General features: G+C 38.5%; 1 long non-coding RNA gene across 1 annotated transcript in view; it reads left to right on the top strand.

The window, feature by feature from the left end:
• LOC139622638 (uncharacterized) overlaps positions 1–7245 on the top strand; it is an 86161-nt gene extending 78916 nt beyond the window's left edge. The window contains exon 4 of the long non-coding RNA XR_011691357.1: positions 2734–7245. This is a non-coding gene — a long non-coding RNA (uncharacterized lncRNA). The remainder of the gene's footprint in view (positions 1–2733) is intronic.
• Positions 7246–15196: the final 7951 nt, after the last annotated feature.

The following is a 15196-nucleotide window of genomic DNA, read 5'->3' as shown; positions in this document are numbered from 1 at the left end:
CTCTATTTATCAAAACACAGTTCAGCCCTCTCAGTTTCGTGAGTACAAAGTAAATACATGAAAAATAATCAATATCAGGCATGTAGCATTTAACTTGGTTTAGTTTTTGTGTAGAGATGAAATGGTCTCAGGCTCCGAAGTAATTTATAACGACAGAGTGTTTAATCTATCATGATGCTGTGTCTGCACAATAAATCCTTGACAGAGAATTGCAGCTGCGAAGTGTCTCAAAGAAGCAGCACTGCCTTCGCCTCAGTGTGTCAGGGTGAGCTGAGCGGACGTTTGGATGCTTAGACAAGCGAAAACAAATTGTGGCATCTCTTAGAGAGGAAAATCCAAAACTTAAATGCACCCTCCACATTGTGTTGCACAGCCTTTATAGCAGTGCACCAGTCTGTGGTGCAGATTACGTGCTGTCAGTGCAAATGTCATCCATTTCCTCTGCAGAGATCATGTACAGATCGTCTCCAAATAATCACTCACACTTCTTGTCTGTGCTTTAATTGCTTTGAGAGGCCAGGGACTGATGCTGCTCTGACTTTAATGCGTTTATTTTTTATAAACCTACATTAATAACTAAATTTTACCGTGCTACAGAGCAAGTAGGGTGTGTGAGCAGCCTCAGATAATCAGTGAGACTGAATGGTAGCTCTCTAAGCTACCCAGTTTTTAAATATTTCAACATTTGACACTGCATATTATTTTAATTTAAATCAATTTCATAGGAAAGAAATCAACCACTGCTGCCCTAGGAGGCTAATTTTCATCTGTTGTCCTTGGCCAGTTGGTAAAAAGGCACCTTAACAACAGAACAAAAATGTGTAACATGATAAGTATGCACAGGATAGCACAGCACATATGAATAATGCCACAGTATAAGACGTGGTGTTTTAGTCAAAGGGGGAAAAAAATAAGAAAGGAATCACAGATGATCGTGAATTACTTAAAAAATCTGTTTTATTCATTTATTCTCTTAAACCTTTGTGCCTAAGCATAATTCCTCGTATTGTTTTGCCTTCGTCTGTGGACAAAATGTTGTAGGAAAAAGAAATAAAATCCTGGTTTAATAAGAGCGGGAAGATCATCTCTGGACTGTGACTTAGTGAGTATTTTTAGTCAAAATCATAGCCTGACATTTCCTTTGTTTTCGCTGATGTTGCCTTGTTATGTGTGTGCGTGTGTGTGTGTGTGTGTGCCATGTGTCATGTGTCATGTCAACAGTCTGATCCAGAAAAAGGCCTGAAAGTCTGGAAGGAAAGCGGGAAGCTGCAGTGACGTTTAACATTGTACACAGATGTTTATTAAATGCTGTGCTGTGGCAACGAAACAACATGTTTACATGTAATTAGGAAAAGTCTAATTGATCAACAAACAAAAACATCTACTGTGTTAGTCGTCCCTGCTTTAGTAAATGATGGAGATCAAGAAGGGACATTAGGCAGCTGAGACGTCAAGGCCATATTCAGTTGTACATACTGCATTTGCTGATATTTGTCATATGACCTTTTAATTAATAAACGGGTCTGAACTGGTCTGGATGCAGGGAGGATTAAATAAAGGTTTACAACTGAACTCATTTCTTCATCACTGTTGTAAAGTCAGTTATTGTGCTTTCTACATAAGGTAGTATAACAAAACAACTAGAAGGTCATGGAAACCTCTGATTTGATAAAGTTTCCTTCATAGATATTTTATAGTAATGCTCTATTCATGAGCTTCGTGCTTTATCTTTGTTATCTTTGACTGGTGTTTGGTTCCAGCATCTTTTTTTTTTTTATTGTTATTTTTTCTGGCTCTTTAGGCCTTTATTTATAGGTACAGTGAGAGAGACAGGAAAGTTGGGGAGAGAGAGAGGGGTCGGATTCAAACCCCGGGCCGCTGTGGTTAGGAATAGGCCTTAACAAGCCTTAATGGTACGTGCTCTACCAGGTGAGCCACCGAGGCGCCCCGGTTCCAGAATATTTAAAGGAAAATATTAACTATGAATGATTTATTTTTTTACTGAACAAACAAAGCTGGCAGTGTCTTTTTTCAGCCCTGAGTCATGTCTGCATGTATTTCCTTTAGGCTGCATTGAGTCTTCTCCCAATAAAGGGCAGCCTCATGTAGCCTGAGAGACAAAACTGAGGGCAAACACCTCATATGCTTTAGCTCATGGCTTTGATCACATGGGAATAAGTAACAAGTGTATCAACACTTTTACCAACACAGATTCTCTCATCTGGACTTTAGTGGCAGAGTAAATTGGCAGTTTAAGAAACTCCAGCTGAAACGATAAAAGTGACAGAGACCAAAGGATTTCAGGATATTATGTTATATTATATTCTAGGCTTTTAATCTTATTATGAGACACACAGACAGTCCTGCACAAGCTGAGGGATCTCGATAAATTCTAGTCCATGTTGTTCTTTCTGTCAGCTTTATTTATAGGGAATTGAAATGTCCTTCCTTCTCTGCAGGTCTGCAGAAAACACATTTTTATTTGAGGGCAATAAAAGCTAAATAGTTTGTGCTTCATTGTGTGCCGTTCCAGACCGTTGTATTTTATTTGCTCACAGTAGGGCTGTAATGCACTTAACAATGCCCTATGATACCTGAGCACCTCTGAATCCAATGTGCCACCTCACATTCTCAGATTTTTTCACATCATTTTCCTCCATTTACCTTCATTGTCGGTGTTTTTCGCTTTCTTTTCCCGCATCCTAACAGTGTTTTTCTCTCGCTCCTCTCCAGTTGAGATGTTGCTGAGTCAGTTTGGGGTCATGACATCATCATCATAAGATGGGGGAGGCTGGTGGATGTGACCGCAGGCTTCGACAGAAGAGGTGGTGCAGTGTGTTGCGGTTTGCAGCTGCTGGTTCTTGGCAAAAAAGGGAAAAAAAATGCCATGGAGTTGCCTCAGGGAATAATTTGCTCAAATGTTGAAAGGAGGAACAAATTCAAGAGGTCTGAAGGGGCAGTAAGTAAGATTTTTATTGTCACATTCCACCAAATGAGCATAAAACACCTGCAGGAGGTGGGTAACCGTCCATGTGCTGAGGTCTTTTGGCCAAACCGTCTTTCCGGCTTGCGGGCTGTGTTGAAGCAAAATCTCCACACCCAGTGAAGTAATGCTGATGCTGTTGAAATCCTGACTGGTCGTGACCACAGCTAGTAACAGACAAACGTTTCCTTAGCCTCTGGAGTCCATTATTATATTTTTATACTGATTGTACTGAGTAGGTTTCATAACACATCATAACACATTTTATTTTTGAAAGAAGCTTTAAAAATATTGAATTTGTAATATCTTGATATCTTCAGAGCCACAAATATGAGTTGGCATAAATTAATTTTACATGTAAGTAGACTGTATTATCATTTTATTTCTTACATTTTCATGTTTAAATCGTGAAACAATATTTTTTTTTACCACCTTGAACTGGCACTGTTACATTTACATGCTATTGTATCTGAAAAACAGACACCCTGCAGCTTCATGAGTTTATTACAGTGAAACAGTGATTCACTGTGTGTGAGTTACACATGGTCTGTTGTTCTTTCACAAAACCTCATTTATATGTCAGGTTGACAGAGTTAAAGGTCATCAGTCAATGTTTTTAAATCTAGGCTTGTACATTTTCTGATTTCCTAGAGAATGTTTGAAGCCTCCACTGGCCTTTAATGACTGAATGAATTTGTTCTTCATCTCTGTATGTTGTAGCTTTTATCTTAATTGTTAAAATAATAAAATTCATAAATCAATTTAAACATTAACTTGCAATTGAAGTGAATCCAGCTCTGGTTTTGGTTTTGTAATGTAAGGTCATGAAAAACACTCGGCACCAAAGTTCACATTGTGTACAGTGTGTTTGTGTCTGGCGTACACAGCATATATCATCGATCAGTTTGTTAATCAATTATTGTGTAATTTATTGGTTTGACAAATGATCATTTTCATTACTGATTAATCTGCCAGTTATTTTCTCAATCATTCAGTCTATTAAATGTTAATGAGCTGACATCTTCACATGCTCTATTCTGTCCAACCAGCAGTCAAAACTCAAAGATATTCACTATCAATTACTTAAGTGATTAATTGATAATTAAATCGATTTATCAAATTGATTACTTCTTTATTATTCTTTTTCTGTTGGCCAACTAATTAACTAATTATTTCAACTCTAACATTACTTGAATTTGAGCTCTCTGGCTTCCTCCAGGGACTGTTAATGCACTTTAGCAATCAAAGCCTAAAACCAACTCCTTAACGACTTCTCTGCAGTTTATGCACACATAAACAGTTAAATAAAGTTATTTTAAATGTGGGGGCAATAAGATGGCTGCTTGTGTGTTTTGGCAGTGCAAGAGCTGCAAACTGGCCTGATTGGACTCATTTCAGTGATTCTGTAGCAAGTGGGGCCGAAAGGATCAAGTCCAGCTGTGATAAATCTGTGTAAATAAGTGTGGAAAATTGAAATAAGATTGTGAAATGTGATTACAGTACTTAAAAACATCAAACTCTAATGGTCTTCATTAAACTTGTTTTTAAATATTTATGTAAGTTGAAGAAAATTAGATCCTCGTAATAGGATCCTCAACTAAAAGACATTAAAACATATAATATTTTAACTACATCCTGAGCTATCATAGCTTGCATATAATGTTCTTTAACATACATAATAAAAGATTATTTAACTGATTATATTTGGACAGCTGTAACTCAGTTTCATAGTTGATCACTAAACCTCTGGCTGTGTGGGATTGCAGTATTTTAAAACTACCACCACCAGGTCATAATTTATGGGTTGAGTGAGTTTCATGACCCTCAGGCTGTTGTCACACATTAAAACCGCATTGTTAAATTTCAGAACTTAGTCATCAGTGTAAACACACGTCATTCCTGAAAAATTTACTTCCCCCAAACACATTTTCCCGAAGGAATGATGATTTTCTTTTTGTCCTGCGATGAACTGAATTTTCTGTCTGATGAAAAAAAAAAAAAAAAAAAACTGGTTTTGAGCCTGAAGAAAGAGTCATTTGGTGCAAAGGATTATTTTTTAGAAAGCAATTGTGTGTGAGGACAAGACGCACTTGATACTCCGACGGCATTGTCATGACGTGAGATGCATAAATGTGAACATGACCTGAGACAGAAAGGAAGGGGAGGACAGGTGGACACACAGAAACAGACCCAACATGTGTATCGGTTCACAGAGGAGAGCAGGCAAAGGAGGTCATTTTTTGGTTGTGCATTTAAATGAACTTTCTTGCTGAAAATGAAATCTTGAACCAATCTGCTCCCTTTAATCTCCACACTTGTTACTCTGTTGTTGCTCTCACAGCAGGGGTCTCAAACCAAATCCAACTCATGAGACAAGCTCACATTAGCATCTGGCCCAAACATTAATTTTCCCATTTTTTCACCAGTTTTCTACTTCTTGTAATTTGCAACATTATCACTTTAGCTATGACCAAAAGCAAATTTAAATTATAATCTAATTTACCCTGGCACACCTGACACCAAAATGACTCTTTCCAGTCCTAAAAAGCCTGAGAGACGGTTTCATGGAGCTCCACACATGGTTCAGGTTATGGTAAAATCAGCGCAATAAATAAACCAAGGGAACAGATTGGTAAACTTCACCCACAGATTAAACCTTATGACCTCAGCCCCACTGGCTGTAAACTACCTACAAGTACAGAGGAAGTCATTACTGTTACTGAACATGTTGATGATAAATAATAAATGTATTAAATTGTAGTTCTGTTTACATCCAGCGTGGCTGAGGTCAGGAAGTTGAATCTATGGGCACGGTTTGCCAATCCCAGTGGTGGAGGAAGTACTCAGAGCCTCCGCTTCAGTAAAGTACCAATACCACAGTGTGAAAATACTCTGTTTGAAGTAAAAGTCCTGTTACTGTTGTAGGTGTCAAGGTGGAGCTAGTTTGGTAGAGTGGTTTTCAGCCTGGGTGTCGCCCCTCTTCAAACGATTACAAAATAAATCTCAATGAGCTTTTTTGTGAAATAATGGAAGATTATAACTCTTCAGGCTTCCAACAGTTATTAAAAATATATAGTTTGAAGGGAAAATTTCCCAACCACATACAAAAATATCAGTTTGAGTTTCATTGCTAACAATACATTTTATTTTATAAACTTATCATGTGTCTTTGAATTTACAATCTAAATATGAAAAGTAACAAATAACTACAGCTGTTAGATAAATGTACTGCAGTAAAAAGTACAACATTTTCCTCTGAAATGTAGTGGGATAGAAGTATGAAGTATCATAAATGAAAATACTTAGTGAATTAGAAGTACCACAAAATTTTACAGCACATGAGTTACACTCCACCACTGGCAAATCCATTTATATTTACCATACCATTCTACCATATGATACCTGGGGGCTCTGTTGAGTGCTTCAACGTGATAGGAACAAGGAAGAGGACGGGGGAAGACAAAGAGACAATTATTAATAATATTTTATATATATAATACAATAAATATCGAAAATAAATAATTATAAAGTTAGAGGGAAAATACCAGGAGTTGATAACAACTAACAGATATGTGAAATGTGACAAGGAGCTCCAACCCAACATGCTTTTTTTGTCACAAACCTCAAACATTGGTTTGCATTGTATTTTATAACCTTATTATAGTTTATTTTAATGTAAAATCTTAATACGTAAAGTCATTAGCAACCACAAGGTGTTGGTTAGAGCCCCTTGTTGACTTCTTGGTGTGTATAGTTAACACTTATTGTGATGGGGCAGTTCAAATGACCCCTGTAGGAGGGAATAATCTGGCCCGCAGGTAAATTAAGTTTGAGGCCCCTAAAAAAAAGCTTGTTTGTTTTTTTGTTTTTTAAATGTGCTGTAAGACTTAACTTTTTACTGTTCTCACAGCAGCTTGTAAGCAGCCTGAAGAAAGCAGAGAGATCAAGAGTGAGAGAAAAAGATGCTGAACCAAAACAAGGAAGACAGTCATACCATGTGTGTGTGTGTGTGTTAGTGCTTGAAAGAGAGCGTGTGAACTAGGAAGAGATGGACAAAGATCGAACAGGAAAGAGTGCGTGTGAAAGAGAGCAAGAGCGTGAGTCAGGGAGAGAGAGAAAGAGGAGGGGAGATATATTTGTCTGCCTATAAAGCTCAGCACGCTTCTCATTTTGATTTCTGGGCCTGTCGAGTAAAGTTTAGCAGAAGTGAATCCTGACTGTAAGAAATGATGAGAATACACCAATAAAACATCTCAAACTGAGGAAGTTGTCTGTTGTTGTTGTTGTTTGAAGGAGCACAACGAAACTACACTTCACGTTTCTGTGAAGTACATTCAGGACGTGTTCGCAGCGAAAACAATTCAAAACAGAGGTGTGCATTGAAAATTAGCCAGTACTCATCTAGTGAAAATATGTCATATGGGTGAACTGCAGAAATGAACTTGCTTCATTTTCTGGGCCTGACAGGATGTAGTCAGGATGTGCTGCCTCCTCCTGCTTTTTTCTGGTGAATCCTTTTTTGGTATCCGTGATGGATGGAGTGCAGCTGTAGTTTCCACTAATGCTCAGAATCAACTGTTTTTTCTTATAAAGTCTTAACCACAGGATGAGACGTTTTGTTTTCAACAATGCTGCAGAGTGATCACACCAGCTGTCAGCAGGAGACCAGTACTCTACTCAGTGTTATACCTGTCACATTTACAACTCTCAGCTGGAGTGTAGAATAAAGTGTGAAACCAAAATGGACAGAAGGTGCAACAACACATCTCGTGTTTGATTTACGCAAAGAAATAAAGTGCGCTCACACTTTTAAAATGGACACTTTGGGCCTTTAGGTAACAATACTAACTGAACCTTTACAATATGGACAAACTTAATGGGAGTCAAGGCAGTGGTGGTGCTATGAGCAATGCATTAACTACATATAAACTTAAGTTGAACTGCCTGTCTATCATAATGGATCCATGTCTTGATTTTTTGTTAAGGAATAGTTTTGATGTCATTCAGGTCAGGTTAGTGTAATTCTGGTCTTTCATCAAATATCAGTTACTCAAACATAAACATTTTATTTTTTCTTTATATTTTTTCCTTTGACTTTTTTTTTTTTTTTTTTAATTAAAAATGTTAACTTAGCAGCAGCTGGAAACTTTGCTGACCTGTATTAGTTTAGCTTCATACCTTGCTGCAATGATGTGGAAGTACAGTATAATTGAGGATGTGTTACTTCTGACCACACCCAGCAGAGGAGCAACAGACTTAAAACTTTCCATCCAGAGAGTGTGGTGTAACACTGCTTTCTGGCCTTTTATTAAATGAACAGTTTGACAGTTTGGGAAAGCAGCACGAGAGGTTTGATAACACTCTGGTCTGTATGGTAATGATGAAGCTACAGCCAGCAGCCGGTTAGCTTAGCTTAGCATTAAGACTGGAAATGGGGAAACGGCTAGCCTGGACCTCTAAAGGTAACAAAATCCACCTACCATCACCTCTAAACCTCCCAAATTAATATGTTGGATTTCAATTTGTTTAATCCATACAAATCTAGACTCTGTGCCAGACTATTTATTGGCTGAATTCCACCAGTTTCTAGTCTTTAGTCCTTTGAAAAAGTGGATATTATCTTATATTCAAGCACAAGACAAATCAGATATTCTTCTTCAATGGTGGGAGTACATATAACAAGAATGTTGCATTATGGGTGGTTGTGGCCTTAATATTACTAGGCTCTAGCAAATGTTTTCAAGTCCATCTAAAGTGAATCTCTTATAGTCTGCTGATGTCTTTAGTGCAGAAATAAACCAGGGAGAAAATCTGTCAAACATTCAAAAATCATTGCAGTTTGAATTTTTTTAAAGTGTATTTTTGGAGCTCATCATCTGTCAGAGAAAATGATTCTGAGGGGAATGAGAGAGGAATCGCTGGTGGCTACACCCACTGAGAAAAGGGACCTGCCTACAGACAGTACGACTGAACAGAAACTCTGGTAAGTTGCCAAGTGCTATTACATTGTGAAATCACTATGGGAAACCCTGCTCTTATGGTCCCTTTCTGTTACAGCTGCTGTAATCAAAAAGAGTCTCTTTTGTTGTTTTAAGTAGCTGCAAATACTGTCAGACATTTAAATCTTGCCTTGTTAAGTATAAAAATATCACACCATATAAAATTAATCTCAATATCTGATGAGTGACTAAATGTTTACTTGTTTTTTTTGTCTATGTAAACAGTGTTTTGTGTAACAGAAACTGTTTTTTTCTTGTATTAAAATACACAAAGTGTGCGTATGGATGCTCTATATTATTCTTTATGTGATTTGCTCTACAGCTGCACTTCAGGTTGCTACTGTGAGGTTCTGGAAAATTGAACCAGTGATCTAACAGCCCTATAATTAATAATATTTTTTATTTGTTAATCATCTCTGTTCTACTAAGCTGTGGTGAAACCATACGAGGCTGTTTAAAGGTTAAACAGATTAGCAGCTGGGAGGCAATGAGCCTGACCTCAGGAGGACAAAGGTCATCGAGGTCACTGACATTTGTCACTGAGGACAAGTCAATAGCTTTTTTTTTACTTGAAGATAACAGCTGCTGAGTTCTGTGTTTGTACAACCACTTCCACACTGAAACAATCTGATTCTGATCATGTAAATTTGATCTAATATATTAAAGCAGAGGTTAACAGTCTGTGAGGCACACCTCCCAAAGGGAGAGTTGGGGGAGTTAATTTTTTAGTTTGGCCCCCAGATAATCACCTACTTATCAACATGATCAGCAGTTGGAGAACATTACAGATGGCGGAGAAATAATAGGAAAAGCCTGATGAGTGGAGAAACGGGATTTGTATCCTGTGCTTGTTCACGATAAGACAGTTATATCAGGCTTTTTCTGAGTATACTGCATGACCTGCATTAAAATCTGTAGTGCAGGACTCAAAATAACCCATGGATGTTTGTTTTTTTCTTCCAGTGAATCATTGTATGAGAGGTGTAGCATCATTTACTCCAGTGTGAAGGCAGGACTCTAAATCTCTGTTTCAAACTAAAAACTTTTAAAGTTTCAGATTCACAGGTTTCATCTATGAGACGGTGATGCAAGGTTTGTGGATGCTGAGCAAAAATGAAATGTCCCACACACGGAAAGTTCTCAACCTTAAGACGAGGTTAGATGAGGTCATATATGTATGCACACACACACACACGCAATCACACATATACACACACACATACATACACAGGTTGGTGAAGGACTGTTTTCTCTGCAGAGGTGAGATGAAAGGTCAGCAGCTAAAGAGCCCCGGTGCAGAGGACTACTGATAACTGAAGGTTTAGACTTGGTACAAACCGAAAATATAACGTAGTTGGAAACTGTTATGGAACCACTGTGAACAGCGACTTTCAATGTCACTAAATGACACTAAATTATGTAATACACTAATTTGCATATTTGTTACATGGTGTCATATTTGCATTCTGCCCAGTGTCAGCCGGTTTCAGCCCCTTATCTGTTTGCTTCTCTCCTCTCTGTGCTCACATGCACAGTATTTTAATACAGCCAAATTCCCAGTAAAGCTGTTCTCATGTACATGCTTTTCTATTTCTGTCAGACAATGGAACAAGTTTGAAACACTGACTGAAACATGGCCCATTAAGACTACATGTTAACCAGCAGTCAATTCCAAGACATATACAGGGCAATGCTAGTGACTCTCCTCTGTGGAAAGCCTAGAAGTGTTTTCTTGTCTCTAAAATGGTCTGAAAAGTTGATAAATCGAGCACTAAAGATGCTAAGTATGTAACACTACCGGTAAACACCCCCATGATGACATAACAGAAACAGTTTGTGCCAAATCATTTAAAAAAAAAAAGCAACAGCCAATGGGGAAACTCTACCACTTGGTTGGCCAACCAATGGTATGACTTCATCCCTCAGTCAGGAAGCAACAGATTAGATCAGTGTTTTCAAAAGAGTTACATTAAGCTTAAAAAAAATAAATTAAATGCCAATATCCAGAATTATTTTATTAATGCTGGAAAAGGGCTGGACTGTAGTTTTATCTAAAATAAAATATTTATTAAGGTCTGAAAATGTTCAAGAAATAAGCATTTAGCCTCCTTCAAAGAAAGAAATAAGGATGCCCCCTAGCATTTTCTACTGTTGGATGTCAGATTTAATCGTACCCACAAATGCCATTTAAAGAGTCAACAATCTGGCCAGCACAACGTGGAACAACATGTGGCTTTGGTTTGTTAGATTTGAAAAGAGATTAGATTTGTCAGATGAGGGTTGAAACCAAGAAAGGTGAGGTTGAATTTTGACATTTTGATCAGGTCAGGTGAGGACATACACACACACACCAAGAGCTGTGAGAACAGTTGTCAGTGTATTCCAGTCAGCAGCCTGTAAGTGGTTTTTATAGCCTTTGATTCTGCAACAACTGGGAGTCAAAGAGAGGTGATGTGTGGAAATCTGGGTGCAGATTGTGAAGGGTCAAAGATTTGTATCCTCAGAAACAGCCAGAATTTCTTTGAGCAAGGCAATAACACTCCAAATGCTCAGAGGCCTCATTTCTAAAACAGCGTATGATTCATACTGAAAGTTCATGAGCGAACAAACGACAGAACAGATATACGCCAAAAAATAATCTGATCCGTAAAACTGCAATGCAATTTTCCTGTTGTAAATACATTCCTGTTAATAAATCAACCCTTTAGGGCTTGGTCCTTGCCGCAGTGGCCTGGGTTCAAGTCCAACCTCTGGCCCTTTGCCGCATGTCCTGTCTATGTCTCACTGTGGCTATCAAAATAAAGGCAAAAACGCCCACAAAATACCTTTTAAAATATCTATATTTAAATACACATTGTTCCATAGGGAGGATGTCAGCAGCTGTTTATGCAGTTGGTTCGACAAATCTGACATTTCCTGAAACTAAAAGTGATCAGATGTGAAGGTGGATGCCAGGACAGATGTTGCTGCAGGTTATGTAGAGCATGACCCATGTCAGTAAGAGTGCACCACAGCTCACTGCTTTATATTTGTAAATAATAATAAAATAATAATAATAATAATAATAATAATAATAATAATACATCAGGCAAAAAAACCCCACTGTATTTAAATATAAAAAAGCAACATACAAGTGTTTCCTGACACTTTATCCAGCATCATCAGGTCAAAATGAAAACTTATCCAACACTTCCTGCAAAACTTTCATAAAAACACAATTACATTACTTCACTAATGACTCAGCAGCAAAATGAGAGTTACATTATTCATTTCTTTCATTTCTTTACTCCTTCCTTCCAAATCCTCCACGCCCACAGCGCACGTGTTTTTTCGAAACAGAAAACAAGACACTACAGTTTAAAAAGCAGGTAGGAGGGATTTACTGACAACCCAGCAGCTAGTTTAGCCTCTGTGACTGCACACTCACCGCCTGTTGTGGTTGGCTCCCACCTACCCTGCACCTCAGCCATATCCTGGCCCAGTCTGCCCACTTAACACAGACCAAACTGGTATCATCCCTCCATCAAACTCTCAGTGAGACAGCGAGCAACCCAACAGCACACAGACTGGTGTACAGTGTCCTTTGTTATAGTGGGAAACAAGTAGGTAATTAATCTTATCCTCAGCTTTTTCCAGCATTTTTCTAATCTGCTAGTTTTAATAATACACACTCCGACTGCACCAATGACCTGCTTTAAGATTTGGTATCTAGACATTGTGTTTTGTCTGCAAATATCTATTTGAAATGTAATGAAAAACAACTGGTACTTGTTTTTCACATCAGCTCAGGCGCAGCACAGGCAGGTAGATGACCCAGGTGAGGCTACTGGAACACAATTCCCTGATAACTGAGTCAGCAGAATGTTTTTGTTGCAGACGTCAGGCAATAAGAGGACCATAAACAGATATTCATCAAGATGTGGTTCACTTGTACTCTGGCACCAAGACATCTCAGTGTGTGTATAAATGTTTTTCTTCACTGTGCTGACTCACTCCTACTGTAAATCTCGCTCTTTCTCTCACCTCCTCGTTGTATGCTCTCAATGCATTCCCACTTAATACACTTTGAGCTTTTTTGAAATAGATTTAAAAATAGTATTTGCACTCTTCAAAGATCCACACACTTACTGGAAAGCAGTGCCTCTAGTTGTCACAGGTTTTTTTTCTGCTTGTTCTGTCCAAACAAACTGACAAACTATGCTTTGCTCCATCCCAACAAACAGTTTTGACAGGATACAATGACGATACCACTTCAGTGCACCTGTTAATCGGCCCTCCATCAAGTATTTTTATTGCTGACTCAGGATTGGTGACTCAGTCATTTCTTTATTGCTGTGTAAATGTTTGCTAGTGAACTTGTCCAAGTTCAACATTATTGCCTGGAAACACTGTTTTGTTTTTTTTTTTTGTTGGTTTTTTGTTTTTTTTTTGTTTTTTTACAGACTTTAGAGGCGAGTGGAGCGATGCCTAATTAGCGATACAACCAATACTAAGTCATGTTTTGAGTATCGATGCCAGCATTACGAGGATTTTTAGGCAGTCACCTAGGGGGACATCAGCTGGAGGGGCACCAAAGAGGAGGAAGAAATATTTTGAAACTTAAGACATCACTATATACTTAGACTCACAGCTGACAAATATATATATATATATAGAGTACATCCTCTTATCATGGGTAAGACTTTATATAACTGTTCATGTTTTCATTGTTGATGATTAAAATCCAAAACAAAAGAGCTCCATCGGTTTTGTTTTCATCTGCGAGAACTGACTAATTGTGACGTGACTGTGCCAAGTTGCTGTACAAAGTCTCATCTTGTTTGTCAGATAATAATTGCTGAACCAAACTGTTCATCACAGAGGCACTGTTACATAAACACAGAAAACAAATAGCCTGTTAGATCATTTTGAAGGTTGCGATGACAGCCAGCTGGGTTTAAACAGTTCACTTTTTACTGCGTTAGTCTTTTCTTTAGGATTAGATTAGTTTGCATTTCTGCTTCACTGGAGTCTGTCCTGTGTGTGTGTGTGTGTGTGTGTGTGTGTGTGTCTCAGTCATTTCACTGCCTCAGGCCTTGTGCAGCACAGAGTGAGAATACGTCCAGACATGTCTAAGAGCAATCTTACCACACATGCACATGAACAAACACGTGCACGCACGCACGCACACACACACACACACAAACACATGCCCAATCACATTTAAACCTACACTGCTGAGATACACACACACTTACACAGAATGTGCCACTCAAGCTGCCATAAACACACACACACGCACACACACACACACACACACACACACAGAGTCATGTGCCGTGGTTAAAGCCAGCTGCACAAGCTGGTTTATTGCCCAGATAAGACAGTCCTGGGTTCAGCTTCACTCTGACACCGTGGACTGGTAACACGAACAGCTAACGACCCCGACGACACCTAGCAAGGAAGAATCCAGAGAAATCTCCGCCCTCTTTAAAGATAAGCTGAAAGGGTCACTTCACCCAAATGACAAAACATCCCTCCTCACTCATTCTTAGTTGTATCTATCCATAGGAATACTTATTTTCACCCAGGTTCTCAGATATCCACCTCTGATATTTGTGAATGTGCACTGAATAGTTTACAAAGGAACTACTTTCTTCCAAATACATGTTGTTTTTCTGCATTTCTTTTCAATATATTCACAGCACAAACAAAATTTCCTGCTCTTCATCATATGTGGATGGAGGCAAAAATCTCACAGATGGATATTTGGAAAATGAAACCAAAGCTATCAACATGGCTAGATGCCACTGATGGTGCTTTCACATCCACTATGAATGTGTTTGCAATGCTGACAATTTGCCAGTGGAGCATATGGTATTATTAGTGTGGGCTAAAGGTTGTGGCCTGATTGTATTTTTGTTGGCTCTCATGTTAACCTTATTCAGTTGTGCCTCTCGTTGTGTGTTTAGTGGCTTTCCCTGGGATTCACTGGGATTGTTTAACAACTCATTGCCTGTTTCTTTTAAGGTTAGGAGTCTTTCAGCATTAATCATTCAGGAGGTTTTCACTGGGAGCAGAATTATCCACAGAGGTCTCCACCTCTCCAAAACAAATGGACCCAATTATTAAAACTGGTTAAAGAACAGTTTTACATTAAAAATCTGTGTTTGACTGATGCTCTTGGGCAGACACAGGATGTCAGGAGGGGCTTCGAGAGGGACTGTTTGCTCGC

This window comes from Trachinotus anak, unplaced genomic scaffold (genome assembly GCF_046630095.1).
Source record: "Trachinotus anak isolate AG129_WGS33_773 ecotype Australia unplaced genomic scaffold, CSIRO_AGI_Tana_v1 ptg000007l, whole genome shotgun sequence".
NCBI lineage: Eukaryota > Metazoa > Chordata > Actinopteri > Carangiformes > Carangidae > Trachinotus > Trachinotus anak.
The sequence above is the reverse complement of the archived record's forward strand: the minus strand, read 5'-3'. Positions and strand labels throughout refer to the sequence as shown.